General features: G+C 38.8%; 1 non-coding gene across 1 annotated transcript; it reads left to right on the top strand.

The window, feature by feature from the left end:
• The first annotated feature begins 7,500 nt into the window (after positions 1–7,500).
• LOC137735811 (small nucleolar RNA R71) lies at positions 7,501–7,611 on the top strand. The gene has a single exon (XR_011068715.1). It is a non-coding gene; the product is annotated as a small nucleolar RNA R71 (small nucleolar RNA).
• Positions 7,612–27,320: the final 19,709 nt, after the last annotated feature.

The following is a 27,320-nucleotide window of genomic DNA, read 5'->3' as shown; positions in this document are numbered from 1 at the left end:
AACTTAGATAAGCAAATCACATTCATGCCTTAAGTAATAATAACTGAACGTAATTAATTCATATAAAACATATAATCATGGCTTCAAATTCTCCTCTAACTAAAGAGAAGTTAGTTCCTCATGTTCGCAAAACAAAGATAATTAAATTTAAACATTGAACTAAGTCTAAGGATAGAAAGAACCAAGAAAAACGCTCCACACTCCAATGGCATGCACGGCACTCCCTTGGATGGCAGGTTGCACAATTCCTCCTTTCCTTGCTTCCTTGCTTGCGGCACTTGGGTGTTGTAGAATGGATTGTGGTGTTTGATGGATGAAAGTATGAATGAATGAATGTGTGAGTGGATGATTGAATGGTGCGGCATATGGCTGTTTATATAGGCTTTAATTAGGCACACTTAGTGAAGGAAAAGGATTGCACAATCCCATTGAAAAAGGGTTAATTCAAGGCAGAAATCAAATGGGAATTGGATTAGGGAGTTCGGCTAGGATTTAGGAATTCTAGAAGGTTTTGGTGCGGCATGTGCATAGGGCTGAGATAAGGTTTCTAGAAGGGATGGTTTAGGGCAGATTCCTAAACCTAAAGGGCCAAGGATACATGAAATTTGTGTAGGAGAAGGATTTTCAATTCCTAAACCTACAAGGAAATGAGTTTTTGCGGCAATTAAGTGGATAAGGTTCCTAGAAACTGATTTAGGTGCTTAAATGTGTACTTAATTCCCTCTAATTAGCTAGGTTTTAGTCCTAACCTGATTTGGATAGGATAGAATAGGATAATGTTGGATAGGATAGGATAAGATTTCTAGGATAGGATAAGATAAGGTTGGATAAGGTTGGATAAGGTTGGATAAGGTTGGATAAGGTTCCTTGTTTCTTGCTTCTTCCTTATCCTCTTTGCATTTGGGCTTCCTCCACCAGATTTGTAGCCTTTCCTAGCCCTTCTTGACTTCAATTTCGTCCATCCTCTTTGCTCCATGGTTAAGCTATCCAATCCATGCCCAAAAATGCTCCAAATAGCCTCAAAATGCTCTTTCTTGCTCCTTTTGCCATTAGGACCTAAAAACACACGAAAATAACTTAAAAGACTGAAATAAATAGTAATTAACTCACTAAATGCAAGGAAACAACATAACTAAGTAGCATAAATATGCTCCTATCAAATTCCCCCACACTTAGCTTTTGCTAGTCCTCGAGCAAAACGAAATAAACAAAACACAATCTAGACCTTCCAACATGTACCTCAGGGATTTCCAATGAGCATGACACATTTAAAGAATACCACATTCATAGATTTTAGTTATCCCTACCCTCGAGCATATACTTAACCATAGTTGCCACACACTAGCTCCCATTTAATCAATTAAAACATGATTTTGAATGTATTAACATGCCTTAGAGAATTCCCTCAATTCCTCACTGGATATACTCTCTATTTTCACACAGATTTTCTGACTACACTCCCTACACTAGGTATATGTGAGAAGATTGATTTAACTATGAAAACTAATACTCACATATGTCATAACAAAGAAGGCATTTTCCGGAATTATTAACATGCATATGATCTCATGAATGGAATGTTACTACTTAGATGCGAGAACCAGGGATACCATATGCTCAAACCAATTTTAAACTCCACATATTGAAACACATAACAACCAAGATTGAAGTCAAAGGGTTTGTAACGGGGCTAAGGTACTTGGCTAACAAAGAAAGGTAAGGATAAACAAGAGTTCTTAAAGCAATAGTAAGCAAAGTAATAAACACTTTAGAATTCACTTTTGAATGCAAAAACCAACTTTGAACACCAAGGGAAGAATCACACAAAACTTAGGGTCAAATTCAAACTTTTGGACCCTTTCTTCAACAATCAATACTTGTGAGTTCATTCTCACTTATTTTCAACTCCTTTTCTTCTTTTTCACGATTTTTTTTTTTCTCTTTTTTTTTTTTTTTTTTTTTTTCTTTTCTTTTTCTTTCGTGCCCAATTATTTCTTTGGCACACAAACATACTACTCCATGAATTCCTACGAAAATCCCTTCCCCCCACACTTGTTTTTCTGCAACTTTTAGATCAAAATGAATTCCCTCTAAGTCATGCTTTACTATCCTTTAAGAATAAGGTTTTGGATAATCCTAATCTAGGCTAGGTAAGGATTATGTGGTTAACAAAGAAAATAGGCTAAATAAGGCTCAAAGGGGGTTTAAACCTACAATACATATGTAAAGGGGTAAGGCTTTTTGGCTCTGGGTTTAAACTAACCAACTTCATCTTATTATTTGTTATGCTAATCAATTTTATGCTTTGAATGAAATGGGCGTGAGTTCTAGTATTTGGAACTATAGTGATGAAACGCATTCTAAGTAGTAACCAAGCAAAGAATGATGAGACCATGCAACGACTTTAGGAAACAAGAAATCAAGATTAATAACTCTCCAAAGAATGCTTAGGCTCAAATCTCTCAGGGTTGTAGCGTTAGTTTGAGTTTCTTCCTTCAAGCATGTTACAAAAACTGATTTTTTACTTGTGATTACATGTGAATTCGTGCATGTCAACTATAACCAAGCATAAACCAAAAAGCATATCAAACTTCCATCCATGTTTGTAACTTTCTTTAATAGTCATGCAATTAAAAACCAAATCCTCATCATTGTGTTGTAAGGTACCCTAAGACACAAACACAAAAACAAAACGACTCGAAAAACAACTCTTTTTGGGTTTTTAAAACACTATTTTTCGATTTTTTTTTTTTTCAAATTTTCGGATTTTCTGTTTAAGACACATAAAAACACTTCAAAACACATTAAAAACACTTAAAAACAGTGAAAAACAACTTTGGAAATGATAGGTGATAAAATCCCACGAATTTGCATGAAAAACACTTTGTTTACCCCCCCACACTTAAACCAAACATTGTCCTCAATGTTTTAAGTATAGACTCACAAACAAACAAACAATTACCACAACTAACAAACAAGACAAACATGGCAAAATAAAAGCAATAAAGAGTAGGGTTTAGGAACGCAAATCTGGTTATGGAGTGCCGGAGCTTCCTCGTTCTTCTTTATTTGCATGGGTTGCCTCCCAAGAAGCGCTTGCTTTAACGTCTTCCAGCCGGACGATCCTTCCTCTTAACCTTCAATTGGGCCCACGGCATGGAAGCTTTCTCCATCCATGACATGCTCTTCAAAGTTCTCATAGTATGGCTTCAAACGATGTCCGTTGACTTTGAACTCTTGGCCGGTCTTTAAGCTTTGAATTTGGACTGCACCATAAGGAAATACATTAATAACAACAAACGGGCCAATCCATTTAGAACGTAACTTACCTGGAAACAAACGAAGGCGGGAATTGAAGAGTAGCACTTTCTGCCCTAGAACAAATGTCTTGCCACGAATCATCTTGTCATGGAATGCCTTTGACTTTTCCTTGTAAATCAATGCGTTCTCGTATGCTTCATGCCTTATCTCCTCAAGCTCGTTTAGTTGAAGCTTCCTATGGATTCCAGCGGCATCAATGTCCATGTTGAATGTTCTGACGGCCCAATGTGCTTTGTGCTCCAACTCAACGGGAAGATGACATGGTTTCCCATAAATGAGCCGAAATGGGGACATTCCAATTGGTGTTTTGTAGGCCGTACGATATGCCCACAACGCATCATTCAAACGCAAGCTCCAATCCTTCCGGTTTGGCCCAACGGTTTTCTCCAAAATTTGCTTGATCTCCCGATTAGAAACCTCGGCTTGCCTACTTGTTTGAGGATGGTAAGGTGTTGCCACCTTATGTGTGACGTTATATCTCTTGAGCAAGGCTTCAATGGTTCGATTTCAAAAAAGTGATCCTCCATCACTTATAAGAACTCTTGGCATTCCAAATCTAGCAAATATGTTAGTTTTGACAAAATCTGCAACCACTTTAGAATCATTAGTACGGGTGGCTTTTGCTTCCACCCATTTCGACACATAATCAACCGCAAGTAAAATATAAAGGAAACCATGAGATGAAGGAAAAGGACCCATAAAATCAATACCCCAAACATCAAAAATTTCGACACCATGGATAGGTGTCTGCGGCATTTGGTCCTTTGGACCTATATTTCCGGTTCTTTGGCATCTATCACATGTTATGCAAAAAGTTCTTGCATCTTTAAATATAGTAGGCCAATAAAAACCACTTTCAAGTACTTTACGTGCCGTCCTTTGAGTGCCAAAGTGACCTCCACATGCATAAGTGTGACAAAACGTTAAAATTGAATTAAACTCCGATTCATGCACACACCTACGAATGATTTGATCCGCACAATATTTCCACAAATAAGGATCATCCCACACATAAAACCGAGCCTCCCTTTTAAGTTTATCACGTTGGTGTTTATTTAGGTCGCTTGGAATTTGTTTAGACACCAAATAATTCACTAAATCGGCATACCATGGCTCACTTACCTCGACGGACATCAATTGCTCATCTGGGAATGTCTCTGGGATAGGTACGACCTCTTCTTCATGTACCATGCGGCTCAAGTGGTCAGCCACCACATTTTCACTTCCTTTCTTGTCCCGGATTTCGATATCGAACTCTTGAAGTAGAAGCATCCAACGAATAAGCCTTGGTTTAGCCTCCTTTTTGGTGAGTAAGTACTTCAACGCTGCATGATCAGTGTAAATGATAACTTTAGTACCAAGTAAATAAGAACGAAATTTATCTAAAGCAAAAACAACAGCAAGAAGTTCTTTTTCCGTTGTGGAGTAGTTCAATTGGGCATCATTCAAGGTCCGGGATGCATAATAGATGACATGTGGCTGCTTGTTCTTCCTTTGGCCTAAAACAGCTCCTAATGCATAATCCGAGGCATCGCACATAAGCTCGAAAGGAAGGCTCCAATCTGGTGGAATAATGATGGGGGCCGAAGTGAGCATTTCCTTGAGGTGTTTGAAGGCTTTCTCACACTCTTCATCGAACTTGAATGGCACATCCTTTTGGAGAAGTCGGCAAAGGGGTTTGGAGATTTTTGAAAAGTCCTTGATGAATCGCCTATAGAATCCTGCATGTCCAAGAAAAGAACGAACCTCTCTAACCGAAGTAGGAGAGGGTAAGTAGCGTACAAGATCTATTTTTGATTTGTCAACTTCAATCCCTTTGGCCGAAATTATATGCCCTAAAACTATGCCTTGTTTTACCATGAAATGACATTTTTCCCAATTTAAAACAAGGTTAGTTTCAATGCATCGTTCTAGGATTAAAGTGAGATTATGTAAGCAATCGTCAAACGAATCTCCAAATACACTAAAATCATCATCTTTCAAACTAAGTTTTCTCCTTCGTTTTTCAACCATTTTTCACGATCTTTATACCAAAATGAAGCTTAGGACTAGTAGAATCACGTTAGACTAGTTTTAAGGCCTAAAAATTAAGGAATCTCACCTGTAACAACGATCAAGGTTCGGCCAACTTTGAACCTAGCCTTCCCAACGTCCAAATTCACCCAACGAACCACTCCGAGGCTCCTTGGGACCTCACAAACACATCTACAAGCTTAGGAATTCCAAAAACAAGCTAGTTTAGGTTTGCATGAACAGTGTTCAAATCAGCCATGGCAATATCGACGTGAAAACAACTATATCCTTACCTGAAAATGGTACCTCTGAACTCCTCTCAGCCTCACGAGCACGAGGGTGGTCTTGGTTTCTTGATTGGTGAAGATTTGAGTGTGTTTGTGTGTATGTCTGTATGTTTGCAGAAGGAAGAAGAAAGGAACTCGGGGAGAGAGAGAGAGAGAGAAAGAGAGACAGAGAAGAGACAGGAAATGAGGGAATCCCGGGGGAGTGAGACGAGGTGTATGAGTGTGTGTGTGGTCCTACAACACCACACAACACCAAACTACACGTAAAGTTTAACGAACTAGGGGTAAAATCGTAAATTCACACGTACGTTAAAATGAGATTTGGGACGGGATGTTACAGTTTGATTGATAACCTATTTATGTATGTTTATTGAGAGTGCACGCTTAATTTTCATGCATGAATATGACGCTAGAATATAAGTGAGTTTCACCTAATAGTTATGAACTTATATTCACAAGTAGTGGAGGTTGCTTATAAACAATCGCGTTAAATGAATTCTTGGCATAAGTTTCATGCAATCCATAGTAACGAATGCCTCGTCAACACTTATAATTTTCATAGAGCGTAATGATTCTTGCTTGTATCTCTATTATGCAATCATGTAGGGGACTTGTGGGGAATGTTTTGAATTGTTGTATGCGCTAACCCATCCAATTCAATAACGTTAGGAATATTTGAAGGTTAATTAGTGCATCACGGTTAACCCGGGGTGTTGAGTTTCATGGTTTATTGAAATGCAATTGGAAATCATTTTATTATGCAAGTATAACATGTATGGAGATGAACCCCTTAGCTAGCCTTCATTCCATTCAAATTCTATCACACATTCACATTTACATTTTGCTTTAATTTAAATCTGTGCATTTTAGTTAATTTTCGTATAAATCTAAATCCCCCTTTACTTTAATGTCCAATTTAGTTAGAAAGTGTTTTAGTTTGTGTTTATGAGTGTTTTGATTCATTTTATTTCCCAATTTCGTCCAAATTCACCAAAGTGCTCAAAACTGCCCAGAAAGTGATTTTAAGGCAGTTTTGAGTGTTTTGGGTGATGTTTGAGTCTTTTGGTTTGTTTTAATGTTTTAAGTGATTAGTTTTACATTCTTTGAGTTAGTTTAATGTTTTATATTGTGTTTTTACGTTCTTGAGTCAAGTTATTACTTAATTTCGTCCAAATTTGTGTTTGTGCTCAAATCTGCCCAGAAAGTGGTTTTTAGGCAGATTTGAGTGTGTTTGTGTTGTTTTGAGTCTTTTGGTTTGTCTTAGTGTTTTCAAGTTTAGTTTTGCATTCTTTGAGTCTAGTATAGTGTTTCATATTGTTATTTTACGTTTTTGAGTCAAATCCAAGTGGTTAACAATCCCTCCTAATCCCCGGTCTAGAACGATCCCTACTTATACATTTACTACAATTTGACGAAAAGAGGGTTTAATTTGTGTGCTTAACTATTTTCGCATCAGTTATAAGTATTGGAATACACATCATTCCTTGGCCTTTGATTGTAAGAATTCATGAGGTTCACTTGCTCTTGAACATACTCGGGGTAAGCCTCCCTAGATGGACATTGGTGAGTAGGATGGCTTGGTATGTTGCAAATGGCACACACTTCATTTGCTTTTGGCACCATGTTGAGCACGGATTCAAGCTTCCTTTCTAGGTTAGCTACCTGCAACAAGAGCTCATGATTAGAACTTGTTTCATAGACTCCAACTTTCTTACCCCTTAAATCTTTGTGTTGAGCATTAGACCCCAACATCTCATAAATGTTATATGACTCTTGAGCATTCTTTTTCTTCAATGCTCCACCTGCTGCATTATCCACAGTTGATTGACAATTTTGGGTTAGTCCATCATAAAAAATTTGCATTTGTAAGTGAAAAGGTAACCCATGGTGTGGACATTGCAACAAGAGGCCTTTAAAACGCTCCCAACACTCATTGAAAGGTTCACCATCATCTTGTTTGAAGTTGAAGATTTGTCCCCTTAATGTGGCTGTCTTTTGAGTGGAAAAGAACTTCTCCAAGAACTTCTTAGCCACGGCATCCCATGTGGTGAGGGAACCTGGTGTTAGAGTCATCAACCAACTCTTGGCCTTATCTTTCAAGGTGTAAGGAAACACTCTCATCCTCAAATTCGCTTCACTCACTCCCTGCAAAGGTAAACCACTCACAACATTGTAAAATTCTTTAATATGAGCTAAAGGGTCTTCATTAGGTAAGCCATAAAATGAGGGAAACATATGAAAATGTGGGCAGCAAGATGCATGAAGGTGAATTTGGTATGATTGGTTGAGCAAAGTCCTCCAAAGCTCTAAGTTCATCTTGGTTGCCCGCCATCTCTTCCTCTCTTTCCCAATCAAATTGCTCAGATCCTTTACTTGTTGAACTAGGTGAAGTCCTTTCCTCTTCCTCACGGATTAGGGATGAACTTGATGGCACAAAGTTGTCCATAGTGTGGCCCTTTAACCGTTCAATTCTTTGGCCTAACTCAATAAGTCTATTTGACATATACTACCTGAAATAAAATACACAAGTGTGAATGAAAATCAACTAGCAAACAACAATGAAATGAATAAAAATAAACTTAAAAACGTTTGAAAGGACTCAAGGGACTCAAAACAGATTCACAAGACTCAAAACAAGCTAAAAACTCTCAAAACTGCCTAAAAACACAAACTGGGCAGTTTTGACACTAAACTCAATTTTGGACGAAAATTAGGTTTGAGCTTGACTCAAAATGCTTCAAAACACAAGATAAGACAGATTCTAAGCCTAAAACTTAACAAAATATGGGGAGAAATTGTATTTGGACGAAATGCAATTAAATGGACAGATTATAACGAAAGCAGATTGTAAAGCAAATTGATGTAAACCAATGGATAATGGAATGGCTAAGGGATTCTTTTCCACACATGAAATGTATGCAACTTAAATCAACGTCCAGTTATCAATTTGACAAGTTATGAACCTTGACACTAATCAAAATAGCAAACAAGCAAACAAGCAATTACAAGGGACTGAAATCAGTCCCCGGCAACGGCGCCATTTTTTGTTGATGTATAATTCCTTCCTAATGCTAGAATATATTTAGTATAATGGCATAAGCAAGGGTGTCGAATCCGCAGGGACTAATTGGACCTATGTAACTACTTGTTTTGCAAGAACTCTAAGAAATGAATCAAACTAATGTAATGGGATAGTATCAATGGAAATGAAGCTAGGGATTCGGTTTCACCATTGCTCAACTAAGTCCATGTTTGTCAAGTTAGTTTGTACTCATTCATCTACCTATTTCTTGAGTTTGTTTCACTTGGATATGATCAACCATATGATGTGTGGATTTGATCAAATGTCTCTAATCATGAACCTAATTGTGATGTGCAACTTTGGTTCATAATCAAGATTATGTAATGTACAAGAAACTTTCATAAAACCAAAGGGAATAACTCGGCAGGATGTGTGCTAAACACTGATGCGATAATTATACGCACACAAATTAAACCCTCTTTTCGTCAAATTGTAGTATATGTATAAGTAGGGATCGTTCTAGACCGGGGATTAGGAGGGATTGTTAACCACTTGGATTTGACTAAAAAAAAACGTAAAATAACAATATGAAACACTATACTAGACTCAAGGAAAGCAAAACTAAACTTTAAAACACTAAAACAAACCAAAAGACTCAAAACAGCACCAAAACACTCAAAACTGCCTTAAAATCACTTTCTGGGCAGTTTTGAGCACCTTGAGTACTTTGGACGAATTTGAGAAACAAAATGAATCAAAACACTTACAAACACAAACTAAATGTATTTCTAACTAATCTAACACTTTAAAAGAAATGGGGGACTGGTTTTGAATGAAACTTGAAATAAAAAACAGAAACTTGGAAACAAACAGATTGTAAATTAAAGCATAAGGAAGTGAAGTAAACACAAGATGAATGAATCAACAACTAATGTAAAAGGATAGTACCAATGAAGATGAAGCTAGAGATTCGATTTCACCATTGCTAAGCCAAGTCCATGCTTGTTAAGTCAGATTATACTCATCCCTCTACTTATTTCTTGGGTTTGTTTCACTTAGATATGATCAGCCATATGATGTGTGGATTTGATCAAATGTCTCTAATTATGAGCCTAATTGTGATGTGCAACTTTGGTTCCTAATCAAGACTATGTAGTGCATAAGAAACTTTCACAAAACCAAAAGGAACACTCGGCAGGATGTTTGCAAAACATTCCCTTCATTCATTCACATATCCACCAAGATTATGCATGATGTGTGCTTTAATCTTGGCTAAACAACCTGTGGTTAATTCAAATGATGATCAAGCACTAAAATTAACACACTAAGTCACAATTAAATCGGAGAATGAAGCAAGAAATAGATAGATTAAATGAGAATTCCGAATTAACTACATGGCAAACTTTGCAAGGCTACATCGAATCCATAGAAGAGGATTAGTTACAATTCATGTTTGCAAAGGATTTAACATAAAAATATAAAACATGAATGAACATAGAATTAATAAGAAGAAAGAACCCTTGAAGCAAAACTGATGTAGAATCAAAGAAACACCTAAACATTCCAACAACTCAAACTTGAATTGTATGAACGTTTAGGCCCTCTTATCTTCCTCTTCGTCGTAGCACAAGGTCTAAGGGATGTTGTTGGTGTGTTGAATGGATTGGGGAATTATGGAAATGGAAGGATGATGTTTGGATTGTAAGGGAGAGTCACGGCACAAAGGGGGGTTTATGGTCTACATTTCTGCAATGGATGAAGTGTATGAATGGAATGGATGGACTTTGTGAAGGGCACGGCCCCAAGGGACCAATTTCTGTTGTGAAATGAATTGTGGATAAATGAGAATGAATGAATGAGTATTTATAGGTGAAATGGGGGGAACATGACAGCTAGGTTGCATGTGCTAATGTTTGTGTGTGCATGTGAAATCTGGAATTGCATGTGTGTTGACAGAAATGAAAGGGAATGCACGGTTTTGAGAGGATTTCTGGATGTGTGTTGAATGTGAAAGCATGTGCAATGAATGTGTGGTGCAATGATGAAGGAATAATCTGAAAATGCAAGGTGAAATGAAGTGGAATGACAATGGCATGTGGAATGGCTGGAAAGTGTATGAAACTCACGGCAATGATGGTGATTTTCTGGTGGTGAATGGTAATGCAATGTGTTTGCATGTGAATTAAAGCTATGTGAATGATTAAGGTGAATGTGCATGAGTGCATGTGAAATCTGCCAAGATGCATGTGTTATGAAGTGGATTTTCTGATTGCATGTGGAATGAATGATTTCTTGGTGAGGGGATGCATGTGTTGATTAAAGGGGAAATGACAATCTGAAATGGGATAGCATGTGGGTGGAAATGCATGTGGGTGAATGTTTAAAGTGCATGTGCAATGTTTTAAAGGATGGAATGATGGAGGAACAAGTGCATGTGAATGCATGGTGATAGCATGTGCACGGTTTTGGTTGGAATGATGGCAGATTGTGAAAACATGTGAATGCATGTGTTTGATGAATGATAAGTGGTGAATGATATGATAAGTGATAAGTGGTGAATGATAAGTGATGAATGATAAGTGATATGATATGAGATTATGATAAGTAATGGGAGCATGTGTATGGTTTTGGGAGAAAGGTGGAGATGCACGGCATAAGGGAATTGGAAAGGTTTAAATGTCCTAAAACTAAAGGGAACAAAGTTCCAACACTTTGGTCTTCAATTTCGTCCAACATTTTGGCGCCAAGCATAAGCTATCCATCCTTAGCCCAAAAGTGCTCCAAAAGTCTCCAAAATGCATCTTTTTGCTCCTTTAACCCTTTGGACCTACAAACACACGAAAATAGCTTAAAGGACTAAAATAACTAAAGAAACATAACGTAAATGCACGAGAACAAGCCATTTAAGTCGCATGAATATGCTCCTATCAAACACTCCCTTCATTCATTCACATATCTACCAAGATTATGCATGATGTGTGTTCTAATCTTGGCTACACAACTTTGTGATTAATTCAAATGATGATCAAACATTAAAATCAACACACTAAGTCACCATTAAAACAGAAAATGAAACAAGAAATAGATGGACAAACTGAGCATTCTAACTTAATTACATGGCAAACTTTGCAAGGTTACATCGAATCCCTAGAGGAAGATTAGTTACACTTCATGTTTACAAAGGTTTAACATAAAAATAAATAACATGAGTGAACATAAGATTAAGAAGGAGAAACCCTTGAAGCAAAACTGATGTTGAAGTCCTTGAAGAGTTCCTTGGTGTTGCTTCTCCAAATGTGGTGCGGATGAAGGTAGAATGGCTTGGTTGAATGGTTTCTGCCCTTGGGACAGAAAATGGACAGAGAATGGAGTGAAATGGGAGAGGTTATGGGTGTGTAATGGACTGGTTGAATGGTTTCTGCCCTTGGGACAGAAAATGGACAGAGAATGGAGTGAAATGGGAGAGGTTATGGGTGTGTAATGGACTGGTTGAAGAAGAAAACTTGCGGAACCCTTTGTTGTGTCAAGTGAGCCTTGTTTTATAGAAAAAAATGTGTCTTACACAATCAGATTGGATCTTTTAAATGTTTAACTCAGATGGCAGTGCATAAGTGATGGAATGGCATCAAATGAGCTGGACTTGAATGGGTTTCTGAGGTGTTGTTTTCACGGCATGGACAAGGTCTGCAAAGATGTGGTTTGTTTAATCAAAATGCATGTGCCCTTGCTGCAACAAGTGAGTGGAATCTGCCAAAAGTGAATTGTTTGTACAAATTCTGGAAAGGTGAAATAGTTCCAAATAACGTTCTTTGGAGAGTATAAATCTGTGATTTCTTGTTTTCTAAAGTCGTTGCATGATCTCATCATTCTTTGCTTGGTTGCTACTTGGAATGCATTTCATTATAGTTCCAAATACTAGAACTCATGCCCATTTCATTCAAAGCATGATATTGATTGCATAACATACAATAAGATGAAGTTGTTAGTCAAGCCAAAGCCAAAAAGCCTATCCCTTTTCACATGTATTGTAGGATTACCCCTTTTTGAGCCTTTTCAAGCTTATCTTCTTTGTTAGCCACATTATCCTTACCTAGCCTAGATTAGGACTTCCCATACCCTTGCTCTTAAAGGATAGTGAAGCATGATTTAGAATGAACTCGTTTTGATCAATATATTGCAGAAAATGAGTGTGGGGGAAGATAATAGGGCACGGCCAAAGAATGAAAAAAAAAAAAAAAATAATAATAATAATAAAAAGAAAATAGAAAAGTGTTGAAAAGAAAGAAAAAGAGTTGAAAAATATGTGAGAATGCTCTCACAAGTGTTGGTTATTGAAGGAAGGGTCCAAAAGAGTGAATTTGACCCTAATTGTGCATGAATCTTCCCTTATGTTTAAAAGTTGATTTCTGCCATTAAAAGTGAGTTTAAGTGTCAATTTCATTACTTTGCTTCCTATTGCTTTAAGAACCTTTGTTTGTCCTTTGCTTTTCCTTGTTAGCCATTACCCTTAGCCCCGTTACAACCCTCAACTTCTATCTTGATGTTATGTATTCAATATGTGGAGTTTGAATTTGGTATGAGCATATGGAATCATTGGTTCTCCTTCTAAGTAGTAGCATTCCATTCATGAGATCATATTCATGTCATTATCGTAAACCCAGAAAATGCTTTCTTTGATATAACATATGTGAGTGTTAGAATTCATATTTACATCAATCTTCTCACATATACCTAGTGTAGGGTGTGAAGTTAGAAAATCTGTGTGAAAATAGAGTGCATTCTAGTGAGGAATTGAGGAAATTCTCTAAGGCATGTTACTACATTCCAAATGTGTTTTAGGAGCAATATTTAGGCGACTTACTTAGCTTGTTTTCGTGCATTTATATTGTTAATTCATAGTTGTTTTAGTCATTTAAGCCATTTTCGTGTGTTTTTAGGTTCATATGGCTAAGGAAGCAAAAAGATGCATTTTGGAGCATTTTGGAGCAAATTAGAGATGGGAATGGATATCATATGCTTAAAGCCAAGTAGATGGACGAAATTGAAGACCAAACCATTCACTTATCACCCAAGTGTGTAATAGGATCAATTGGAAGGCAAGAAGGTGTAAACCTGATTTGCAAGTTGTGAAAACAAGGAAAAAAAACGCTCAAAACACATGCCATATGTGGAAATACCATTTACATCAGATTTGAGCCATTTAACTTACCTTAAACACTTACCTTGTTTGTCATCCTCTCAGCCATATTTTAAAGTAATGAAAACCTGATTTGGAGGTGGAAAATAAGGAAACAAAGTTCAAAACAAATGCCATTCTCAGTAAATCAGATTCTAGCCTTTTATACACACTTCATTCCAGCCACTCCACATGCATTTCCAACCAACATGCCCCTTTAATCATTCAACCATGCAGCCATACATTCACCCACATGCATTTCCACCCACATGCTCTCCCATTTCAGATTGCATCACACTTCATTCCAGCCACTCCACATGCATTTCCAACCCACATGCCCCTTTAATCATTCAACCATGCAGCCACACATTCACCCACATGCATTTCCACCCACATGCTCTCCCATTTCAGATTGCATCACACTTCATTCCACCCAAGCCACATGCACTCCCATCCATTTCATCATTGCAGCCACATATCCATCCCACTTCATCATTTCAGTCACCAAAACACTCCACATGCATTTCCAGCTTTCCACCAAGTTCCTAGCTGTCATATTCCCTCTTTTTCACCTATAAATAAGCATCCATTGCAGCCACAAAACATTCACTCTTCCATATTCAGAAAACCATCTGATAGGAGCATATTCATGCGACTTAAATGGCTTGTTCTCGTGCATTTACGTTATGTTTCTCTCGTTATTTTAGTCCTTTATGCTTCTTTTGTGTGTTTTCAGGTTCTAAGGGCCTAGGGAGCAAGAAAGTGCATTTTGAGGCCATTTGGAGCATTTTTGGGCATGGATTGGATAGCTTATCCATGGAGCCAAGAGGATGGACGAATTTGAAGGCCTTGTATGCACTTGAAGACACAAAACAATGGCTCTAGCCCAATCAAACACATTATGCCATACAAACCAACCTATTTTAGGCCCATTCTATGTACTTAAACCCTAGCCCTTTAAACTAATTCATTTATCACTTATCAAACCATTCACTTATCACTCACCACATATCATTCACTTATCACTTAACATATCATTCATTTATTTCACTTCCATACTCCTCTTAATTCCACATGCATTTTCACACATGCACATCATTCACTCACATTTCCACCATTCATTCTTTATTCCTTTCCAAACATCTCACATGCATTTCCACCTTCCTACTTCATCATTTCACCACATTCTCCCTCTTTAACTCACATGCATTCATCATAATTCACAACACAAAACAACTTCATTGCCATGGGTTCCCATTTCCTTTCCAAACATCTCACATGCATTTCTTCATTATTTCCTAACCCTACATGCATTATTTATTGCATCTTCACATGCATTCACACACACTTTACACATTCAAACCGTGAGCTCCCATTCCTATATGCCATTTTCAGATTTCCACCCACTAACCTAGTCATCAACACATGCACTTCCACCTTTCATCCACAATGATTCATGATTCATTCACTTTGCATCCTTTAAATCACATACTTTTCCATCATTAATTAGCCACTTGCATCTTAAACAAACAACCATATGTTCCCTCCACTACTCCTATAAATACCCTTGCATTCATTCATTCAATTCATATCTCATATTTCCATTCACAACACTTCACACAACACAAATACACATCCATTGCCGCAATTCCCCTTCCATTTTCTGTGCAGTTTTTCTCCTTCATTGCAGCCACTATCCAACCACTTCCCATCCCTCCAAAACACTTCACATAATCCCCAAAGCTCACCTTAGACCTTGTGCTACAACAACGAGGAAGAAAAGAGTGCTTAAACGTTCATACAATTCAAGTTTGAGTTGTTGGAATGTTTAGGTGTTTCTTTGATTTCAAAGTTTAAATTTAATTCTCTTTGTTTTGTACGTATGAGAAGGGAAGAGAAGAGTGCCTAAACGTTCATACAATTCACGTTTGAGTTGTTGGAATGTTTAGGTGTTTCTTTAATTTCAAAGTTATGAGGAACTAAACCCCCTTTAGCTAGGGGGTGATTCGAAACTATGTTTATATTTGCATTTTGAATTGATTATGTTTGGTTGGAATTTCATAAGTTGTGGATTCAATTCGTTTAACTGTTTGATTGATAACTTATTTATGTATGTTCATTGAGATTGCAAGCTTAATTTTCATGCATAAATATGACGCTAGAATATAAGTGAATTTCACCTAATCGTTATGAACTTATATTCACAAGTAGTAGAGGTTGCTTATAAACAATCGCGTTAAACGAATTCTTGGCATAAGTTTCATGCGTATTCCATAGTAACGAATGCCTCGTCGATGTTTATGATTTCCGTTGAACTTAATGATCTTGGTTAAATGTCTCTATCATGCGTATTCCATAGTTAGGGACTTTGATTAAGAATAATTTGGTTGTAATGCGTATTCCATTCAATCCAACGAATTTAGGGAAATCTGAAAGTTAATCTAAGCGGATCTAATTAACTTGGAGCATTGAGTTTCACAACTTATCGAAAGACCAACTGAGAATCAATTTTGTTTGCAAGTGTAACATGTGTGGAGAAGAACCCCTTGGCTATTCCATCATCCATATTTTTTATCACATTCATATTTACATTTTGCCTTTAATTATATTCTGTCTTTTTAATTTAATATCGTCCAACCACAATTCCCCCCCCTATTTTGTTAAGTCTTAATCATTCGTATTTGTTTTATTTTTGTATCTTTAAGCTTGTGGAGTCATAAACAATTGCAAATTCGTCTAAATCAAGTTCTAGCTTCTTTTTGAGTCAATTTGATTGTTTTAGACAATTTGAGTTTTTCAAAGCCTTTCTGAGTCATAGTAGTCTTGTTAAGAGTATTTTAATTTAGTTTTTATGTTTTTAAGTCAATTTAGAAGGTTTTAGCAAGCCCTCCTAATCCCCGGTCTAGAACGATCCCTCACTTATCCATTCTACTACAATTGTCAAACGAGGGTTTAATTTGAGTGTCAAGTAATTCTCGCATCAAATTTTGGCGCCGTTGCCGGGGATTAGCAACTTTGCTAATCCTTTGTCTTTATTTTTATATTTTTTTTTTTTTTGTTTTTCGTGCATTCTTATTTTAGATTCTTAGTTTGTTTGTTTCCTTGTTTTTTAGGTACTGTGTATGACTCGTCGCTCTCGGCCTATTATAGAGAACATCTCCGACTTTGACGGTGATTTTGAACGCACTTTGAGGAGAACGAGGAGTCAACAAGAGCCACCACAACCTCCACCACAACCTGGGCTTGAAGAAGAAGAAGTAGGTGTAGAAGAAAAGCCCACGGATCAGATTTTTGAAGAAGAACAAGCCATGGCAGCAGATAATAGAACCATCAAGGAGCTTTCGGCCTCAGGTTTGGATAATGCATTGCCTCTTTGTATCCAATACCCCACGGCTGCAGAGGGGAAGACTGAGGAATTTGAACTCAAATCCAGTTTGTTACACCATATTCCGAAGTTCCATGGCTTGTCTATGGAAGACCCCAACAAACACTTGAAGGAGTTCGAGGTGGTTTGTTCGAGCATGACCCCCGTCAATGTGGATGGGAGTATATTGAAGATGAAGGCCTTTCCATTTTCACTTATGGACAAGGCCAAAGATTGGCTCTACGAACTAGCCCCGGGAACTGTGACTTCGTGGGAGAGTATGAAGCGTGCTTTCTTGGAGAAATTCTTCCCTACTTCGAGAGTGATTCTCCTACGGAAGAAAATTAGTGGTATTCAACAGAATCATGGTGAGACGTTCCCGGCTTATTATGAGCGCTTCAAGGGCCTTGTAGCTTCATGTCCCCAACATCAAATGAAGGAGGAACTTCTCCTTCAATATTTCTATGAGGGCCTCCTTCCTATCGAACGTCAAATGGTTGATGCATCAGCGGGAGGAGCATTGGTGGACAAAACACCAAGGGATGCCAAGATTCTCATAGCCAACCGAGCGCTCAACGCTCAACAATATGAAGGAGTGGGCCAAAGGGAAGCCCCACGGCAACAAAGTGTAAATGAGGTGAGTGCTATTTCTGAAATTCAATCACAACTTGCTAATCTTACTTCTCTTGTTTCTCAGGTTGTGATTGGTCCAAAAGCACAAGAACACCAAGTTTGTGGCGTGTGCTCAATTCAAGGGCATCCATCCGACAAGTGCCCTCAACTAATCGAGAATGGTGGGTGGGAATCTGCCAATGCAATTGGTTTCCAAGGACAAAATCAAAACAACCCATACTCGAACACTTACAATGCCGGATGGAGGGACCATCCAAACTTCAAATGGAGGGAGCCACAACAAGCTGCCCAACAAGGAGGATTTAGGCCAAACCCCCCTGGTTTTTATTCCAAGCCGTATGCACCCCAACAATCCCAACAACCTTCGGCATCATCTCATTCAGGTACGTCTTTGGAAAGTAATCAAGCTATGCAATTACTAACCTCTATTTCGCAGGGGTTGCAAAATCAAAACAACCGAATAGAAAATAACGAGAAGGAGATGATGGATATGAAGAAACAAATAGGGCAGATTTCTGAGTTCCTTGGACAGATTAGAGAGCAAGGAAAGCTTCCTAGCTCAACCACAGTCAATCCAAAGGGAGGATTCGAATCCGCCAAGGCCATCACCCTAAGGGGTGGAAAAGAAGTTGGGACCGAGCCAAACAATCCCAAATCTGCCCAGAAAGTAGATGAAGAGACGACACAACCTGAGGCAGATCACCCTAACTCGGCCAAATCAGGTAATTTAAGTTCAAATTCATGTACTTCACGTCCTAATCTGCCCAATGTACCTTTTCCTCGCAGGTTCATGCAAGAAAAAAAGGAAGAAAGCGAGAAGGACATTCTTGAAACGTTCCGGAAGGTGCAAGTGAACATACCGCTTCTCGATGCAATCAAACAGGTTCCAAAGTATGCTAAATTCCTCAAGGACCTATGCAATACAAGGAGAAGAAGGGCAAACAAAGAGGTAGTGAAGGTAAGCGAGAATGTGTCCGCTGTTTTGCAACGTAAACTGCCTACCAAGTGCAAAGACCCCGGTAGTTTCACGATTCCTTGTGTGATTGGACATAATCGTTTTGAACATGCCATGCTTGATTTAGGTGCATCCATAAATGTCATGCCTTATTCTATTTATGCATCTATGAATTTGGGTGAATTAAAACAAGATGGTGTAATTATACAATTGGCCGATCGTTCTAACGCGTATCCAAAAGGAGTTTTGGAAGATGTGCTTGTGCAGGTGAACCATTTAATTTTTCCGGCTGATTTCTACGTCCTAGACATGGAGGATTCAGCCCATTCTACATCTTTGCCGATTCTCCTTGGTAGGCCATTCATGAAGACGGCCCGAACGAAGATTGATGTATACAAAGGCACCTTGACAATGGAATTCGATGGGGAAGTGATTGATTTTAATATTTCTGAAACTATGAGATATCCCGTTGATGACCATTCTTGTTTTTCCATTGATGTTATCGATTCTTTGGCGCAGGTATACCTTGAAGAATTGAACGAGGACGCCCTGGAAACAACCATCACTAAGGCCATAGAGCGCAAAAATGAAGGATTTGGGCCAATGCAAGGCCACGACAAGGAGGAGGAATTCTTTGCAATGGGTTCTAGTGAAGAAATAATTGAGGTTGTGGCAGCCCTTGAGTCATTGCCACAACAATATGGTAAGGTTCCACTCTCACTTTCAAATTCAGTTTCCACTAAGATGCTACCTTCTGTTGTTCAGGCACCATCGCTTGAACTTAAGCCGTTGCCAGACCATTTGAAGTATGTGTTTTTGGGAAAAGGCGAAACATTGCCCGTCATCATTTCATCAAGTCTCACGGCAATGGAGGAGGAGAAGCTTGTGAGGGTGCTGCGAGAACACAAAACGGCCATAGGGTGGACTTTGGCCGACATTAAAAGAATAAGCCCTACCACATGCATGCACCGTATACTTCTTGAGGAGGGGGCTAAACCAACTCGAGAGGCTCAATGCCGTCTCAACCCTCCGATGATGGAAGTGGTGAAGAAGGAAATAATCAAGCTTTTGGATTGCGGAGTGATCTACCCTATCTCCGATAGCCGTTGGGTCTCTCCAGTTCAAGTCGTTCCCAAGAAGTCCGGAGTAACTGTTATCAAGAATGATGAGAATGAGCTCGTGCCTACACGCATTCAGACTGGATGGCGCGTATGTATCGATTACCGGAAGCTAAATGCCATGACTAGGAAAGATCACTTTCCTTTGCCATTCATCGACCAGATGCTCGAAAGGTTAGCCGGTCATGCTTTTTACTGTTTTCTTGATGGATACTCTGGATATAACCAAATTGTGATAGCCCCGGATGATCAAGAGAAGACCACATTCACATGTCCCTTTGGAACATTTGCTTATCGTCGCATGCCATTTGGCTTATGCAACGCACCGGCCACTTTCCAAAGGTGTATGGTAAGTATATTTTCCGATTTTGTTGAAAAGATCATTGAGGTTTTCATGGATGATTTCAGTGTATTTGGGAGTTCATTTGATAATTGCTTGGATAATCTGACCTTAATTTTGAAACGATGTGTTGAAACTAACCTTGTCTTGAATTGGGAGAAATGTCACTTTATGGTGAAACAAGGTATGGTTTTAGGACATATTGTTTCAGAAAAAGGAATTGAAGTAGATAAATCTAAAATAGACCTTGTACGTCACTTACCCTCTCCTACTTCGGTTAGAGAGGTACGTTCGTTTCTTGGCCATGCAGGGTTCTATAGGCGTTTTATCAAAGACTTCTCCAAGATGTCCAACCCTCTTTGCCGATTGCTTCAAAAAGATGTGCCATTCAAGTTTGATGAAGAGTGTAATTCGGCATTTAACCAACTCAAGGAGAAGCTAGTCTCGGCCCCCATTATTGTACCTCCAGATTGGAGCCTTCCGTTCGAGCTCATGTGCGATGCATCCGACTATGCATTAGGAGCTGTTCTAGGACAAAGAAGAGACAAGCGGCCGCATGTCATATACTATGCCTCTCGGACTCTCAATGATGCCCAATTGAACTACTCCACGACGGAAAAAGAACTTCTAGCTGTGGTTTTTGCTTTAGATAAATTCCGTTCATATTTAATTGGTACTAAAGTAATCGTTTATTCTGATCATGCAGCTTTGAGGTACTTGCTCACAAAAAAGGAAGCAAAGCCGAGGCTTATCCGTTGGATTCTTCTTCTTCAAGAATTTGATATTGAAATCCGGGATAAGAAAGGAAGCGAGAATGTAGTGGCTGACCATTTAAGCCGAATGATCCACGAGGAGCATGAACATGCCGTGCCTATCCCTGAAACTTTTCCCGATGAGCAGCTGCTATCCATTGAGGTAAGTGAACCATGGTATGCAGATTTAGTGAATTACTTGGTAACTAAACAAATTCCAAATGAACTAAACAAGCACCAACGTGATAAGCTTAAAAATGATGCACGTTTCTATGTTTGGGATGACCCTTATTTGTGGAAGTATTGCTCAGATCAAATTGTACGTAGATGTGTGCATGATTCTGAATTTCACTCAATTCTAAGCTTTTGTCACACATATGCATGTGGTGGTCATTTTGGCACACAACGCACTGCCCTCAAGGTTCTAGAGTGTGGTTTTTATTGGCCGACTATATTTAGGGATGCTAGAACCTTTTGTATGTCTTGTGATCGTTGCCAACGAATGGGTAACATAGGTACCAAGGACCAAATGCCGCAAACCCCTGTCTTTAATGTTGAAATTTTTGATGTTTGGGGCATTGATTTCATGGACCCTTTCCCTCCATCTTATGGTTTCACTTATATCTTGCTAGCCGTTGATTATGTTTCTAAATGGGTGGAAGCAAAAGCCACCCGTACTAACGATTCTAAGGTGGTTGCAGATTTCGTGACAACTAACATTTTTGCTAGGTTTGGAATGCCGAGAGTAATCATAAGTGATGGAGGGTCTCACTTTTGCAATCGGACCATTGAGGCGTTGCTAAGAAAGTACCATGTCAACCATAAGGTCTCCACACCTTACCATCCTCAAACAAATGGCCAAGCCGAGGTGTCTAACCGAGAAATAAAACAAATTTTGGAGAAGACCGTTGGACCAACAAGGAGGGATTGGAGCTTACGTTTAGATGATGCACTGTGGGCATATCGTACGGCATACAAAACACCCATTGGGATGTCACCTTTTCGGCTCGTCTATGGTAAGCCATGTCATTTGCCCGTAGAGTTAGAGCACAAGGCACATTGGGCCGTGAAGATTTTCAACATGGACATAGATGCAGCGGGAGTTCATAGGAAGCTCCAATTGAATGAACTTGAGGAGATTCGGAATGAAGCCTATGAGAATGCCCGGATGTACAAAGCCAAGACCAAAGCATTCCATGATAAAATGATTCGAACCAAGACCTTCACAGTTGGGCAGAAAGTGTTACTTTTTAACTCTCGCCTACGTTTGTTTCCTGGTAAGTTGCGTTCTAAATGGATTGGCCCGTTTGTTGTTACTAATGTTTTCCCTCATGGTGCAGTGCAAATCAAAAGTTCAAGGACGCAGCAAGAATTCAAAGTGAATGGGCATCGATTGAAGCCCTATTACGAGATGTTTGAGGAGCATGTCGTGGAGGAGGTACCCCTCCATGCCGTGGAACCTAGTCAAGCTTAAACGGAGGTACCGTCCGGCTGCAAGACGTAAAAGAAAGCGCTTCGTGGGAGGCAACCCATGCATCCGAATAGAGAAGAACTTGGAAACCCCTTTAAGAGACTTATTTTTATTCCTTTCTTTTTCTTTACTGCCTTTACTTTGCTTTCTTTCTCGTATTTGTTTATTTGCTTGCTCTGTTGTGACTTTCTGCTTAAAACATTGAGGACAAAGTTTGATTTAAGTGTGGGGGGGGGTAAACAATTTGTATTTGCATGAATTTCGTGGGATTTATTCACCTATCACTTCACATGTTGTTTCTCACTGTTTTAAGCGTTTTTAGAGTGTTTTATAGTGTCTTGATATAAAACTTCGAAAATTTGATAAAAATTAAAAAAAAAAAAAAAAAAAAAAAACTCTTCTCTTTGTTGCTATTTCGTTTCTGCCTTGTTAGGTTGTTTAGTTGTTATTGTTTGTTTGTTTATTAATTGTGTGAGTCTATGATTGTAACATTGAGAAAATGTTTGATTTATTGATAGGCACTGCTAAACAAAGAAAGATGGTGCTTCACAAAGGTTGTTTGCTTGAGGCCCCACTACGGGGCTTTACTCTTGAAGCGGAAGGCGTAGGAACGGAAGGCATCGGAGCGGAAGGCGTAGGAACAGAAGGCATCGGAGCGGGAGGCATCGAAGATAGAGCATTCCAGGCCTCAATACTTGGCCAAGCGCTGGATGAGCCAGGAAAAAGGTGCCTCTGGAGGAAAGACGAAAACCTTTGACGGTCACTGTGAATCCGACCTTCAGACTCTTGCAGCTCATCAAGTTTCCTCTTCATGCCCGACGAATAGTTATTTGCAAGCACATGCAAACTTCTATTCTCATACTTCAGCTGCTGGATCTCCTGCTTGAGACTTTCCACCTCTGCCATCAATGATTCCACCTGACGGGAGCGGGCAAGCAGGCGTTGGCCCATGTTGGACACAGAACTCGCACACTGAACACTAAGTGCGAGGGACTCTTGAACGGCCAACTCATCGGACCGTCCTGACAGCAGCCTACTATCTTTTGGTGTGAGGAGGTTCCTAGCTACTATTGTAGCTGTTGTGGCGTCCTGCATCACAGAGTCTTCACCTGAAAGAGGACCGTTAGAAGAAAAGAAAGAAGGACGCCATACGTTACCTTGACGCGGCGCGCCCGTATCACTGCTAAGGCTCAATTCCAAGCTAAGGTTCGATGAGTTTGCCATTTTTTTCAAAAGTGTTCAAAGAGAAGGGATGGAGTTAAATTTCAAAGGGCCGGAGTCAATTTTCAAGAATGGGAATTCTTCAGAGTGTGTTTGTGGCGGTGATCGATACCTCAATAAGAAGCCAAGGCGACGCGTCCACCGATTCAAAAAGCCGGAATTTCCGGCGTAATTTAGGCGACGCTTTCTCAGTTTTTCAGAAGACGTGTTCAACTTTGTCAAAAGAGTTCTTCTTTTCAGACAACACGTGGAGGCCATCATCGCAACTACACATCTTTAGCCGACAAGCGCAAAGTTCGGCGACACTTTCTCAGCTTTTCAGAAGACGCGTGCAGCTTTGTCAAAAGGAGCCGCATCTGCACTACCACGTGTCGTTCAGCAAGCGAAGGGACGTCATTCAGAAATCGAAGGGGCGCCTGCTTAGAAATCGAAGAGGCGTGTTCAAAGATCGAAGAGGCGCCATTATTTCAAAAAGCCGGATTTGCGGGATCAAAACGTTTGTCGACAAAGGTAAAAAGTACCACCACTTGATATTATCTCTATATATGTCGACCTTCGTCTTTTATGGCAGGGTAAACCTGAAGAAAATGCCCAACTCTCTTTCACCTCTGAGGGCGCACTCCCAGCAAAGCCTTTCGAAAGACTCAATTCTTTCTTCTTCCCCAAAGATGATACCAGATGCCTGGAGTACATATGACCCAGGAGGAAACAGCACAACAAATACATGTGCTGATTCATTCACCGCTTCTTCAAAAGCAAAGGTATCTTATATCATCAAGGTCAAAAGCAAAAGTATCTCATATCATGCTCTTTCCCTGTCTTTTTCTTTGTCCTTGTTCTTACTCGCATGGCAAAGTAAAACAAGCAATCAGCCGGCACTTGGAGTCAGTCTTCCGTTCTGGAGCCAACTGTCTGGAATCTATTCCTGATTGCTTACCTAGCGTTGCTCTCGAGTAGTCATCTTCAACGGTTGATACACTTCCGGAGAAGGGACCACTTCTGCAAAGGGGAGCGAGTAAGGCAAGTGCAAATGATACATTGAAGCATGTGGAGACAAACATAGGCTGAGTTATCCTCCAACCCTTTTCAATACGAATTGGAAAGATTGAACAAAGAAACAGATAAAAGGGATAAGCTCAGACCTTCGGGGGAGACCAAAAGAACCATCCTGCTGCCCAGTTCAAGAAGTAGCACAAAGGAAAATCAACGATGGGCAGAAACCAGTTCAAAAGTAAGCCTGTGGAATCATCAAGATCAAGCCTCAATGCAATCAACAAAGAGAAGATGGAATTTACACTCTATAACCAGATTTGCGTCTCTAAACTCTTCTCTTTGTTAATTACATTATGCCATGTTTAGTATGTTTAAGTGCTTTTTGTGTATTTACTTATGCTTTGTGTGAATCTATGCTTAAAACATTGAGGACAATGTTTGATTTAAGTGTGGGGGGGTAACTAAGTATATTTGATGCAAATTCGTTGGATTTTATCACCTATCACTTCACATGTTGTTTCTCACTGTTTTAAAACTGTTTTAGTGTGTTTTGTCTTAAAAATTCGAAAATCCCATAAAAATTTGAAAAATTGTTTTGAAAAACCCAAAAAGAGTTGTTTTAAAGTTGTTTTTGTGTGTGTGTTTGTGTCTTAGGATACCTTCCAACACAATGATAAGGATTTGGTTTGTAATTGCATGACTGTTAAAAAGAGTTATTAACATAGAGAAAAGTTTGATTTACTCTTGGTATATGCTTGGTTATGGTTATAATGTATAACTTCACATGCAATCATAAAAGAAAATTTAGTTTTTGTAACATGCCTGAAGGAAGGAACTCAAACAAATGCTATAACCCTGAGAGACTTGAGCCTATAACGTTCTTTGGAGAGTATAATCTGTGATTTCTTGTTTTCTAAAATCGTTGCATGATCTCATTATTCTTTGCTTGGTTACTACTTAGAAGGCGTTTCATCATATAGTTCCAAATGCTAGAACTCATGCCCATTTCATTCAAAGCATGTTATTGATTTGCATAACATATATCAAGATGAAGTTGTGTAGTTGCCACCATAGCCAAATAGCCTCGCTTCCCATATTTCGTATATGTTGTAAGTTTTACCCCCGTTGAGCCATGTTAACCCATGTTCTTTGTTTACCCACTTTATCTTCACCTAACCTAGAATATGACCGTCCTTACCCTTGTTCTTAAAAGATAGTGAGCATGACTTAATTGAATTCCTTTTGAGTTACATTATGAAAGAAAATAAGTGTGGGGGAGAGAATGTTTAAGTGTTTTTGTTTTGAGATTCAAAAAAAAAAAAAAAAAAAAAAAAAAAAAAAAAGAATAAGTGATTGAAGAAAGGTTCCAAAACACCAATTATGGGCGTAAATTGTCTAAATTCTCCCTTTTTGTTCAAAAGTTGAGTTTTCATTCAAAAGTGAATTCTAAGTTGATTAAAATGCTTTGCTCACTATTTCTTTAAGAACCTTTGTTTTCCATATCCCTTCTTTATCCACATACCCCAAGCCCCGTTACAACCCTTGACTTCTATCTTGAGTGTTGTGTATTTCAATTTGTGGAGTTTGAACTTGGTATGAGCTTATGGTGTCACTGGTTCTCGCGTCTAAGTAGTAGCATTCCATTCATGAGATCATATCTAAAATTGATTATTAACTCCAGAATTTGCGTTCTTTGTGATACATATATGTGAGTGTCGTTTTCATGTTTACATCAATCTTCTCACATATGACTAGATTAGGGTGTGTAGTTAGAAAATCTGAGTAAAAATTGAGTGCATATCTTGAAAGGAATTGAGCAAATTCTCTAAGGCATGTTACTACATTCAAAACATGGTTTTAAATGCTTAATTGTGAACTAGTATATGGTGACTATGATTAAGAATGTACTTAAATGTGAAGATGACTAAAATCTGTGAGAATGATGATTTTTAACTTGTCATGTGCATTGGAAATCCCTAAGACGGTTGTTGGAAGGTTTAGGTTGTGTTTTACGTGTTTAGTGTCGTTTTGTTTATTTGTTTTTATTCTGTTTTGCTCGAGGACTAGCAAAAGCTAAGTGTGGGGGTATTTGATAGGAGCATATTCATGCGACTTAAATGGCTTGTTCTCGTGCATTTACGTTATGTTTCTCTCGTTATTTTAGTCCTTTATGCTTCTTTTGTGTGTTTTCAGGTTCTAAGGGCCTAGGGAGCAAGAAAGTGCATTTTGAGGCCATTTGGAGCATTTTTGGGCATGGATTGGATAGCTTATCCATGGAGCCAAGAGGATGGACGAATTTGAAGGCCTTGTATGCACTTGAAGACACAAAACAATGGCTCTAGCCCAATCAAACACATTATGCCATACAAACCAACCTATTTTAGGCCCATTCTATGTACTTAAACCCTAGCCCTTTAAACTAATTCATTTATCACTTATCAAACCATTCACTTATCACTCACCACATATCATTCACTTATCACTTAACATATCATTCATTTATTTCACTTCCATACTCCTCTTAATTCCACATGCATTTTCACACATGCACATCATTCACTCACATTTCCACCATTCATTCTTTATTCCTTTCCAAACATCTCACATGCATTTCCACCTTCCTACTTCATCATTTCACCACATTCTCCCTCTTT

Source organism: Pyrus communis, chromosome 5 (genome assembly GCF_963583255.1).
Source record: "Pyrus communis chromosome 5, drPyrComm1.1, whole genome shotgun sequence".
Taxonomy (NCBI): Eukaryota; Viridiplantae; Streptophyta; class Magnoliopsida; order Rosales; family Rosaceae; genus Pyrus; species Pyrus communis.
Note: the sequence above shows the minus strand (reverse complement) of the source record. Positions and strands in the feature narration are given on the sequence as shown.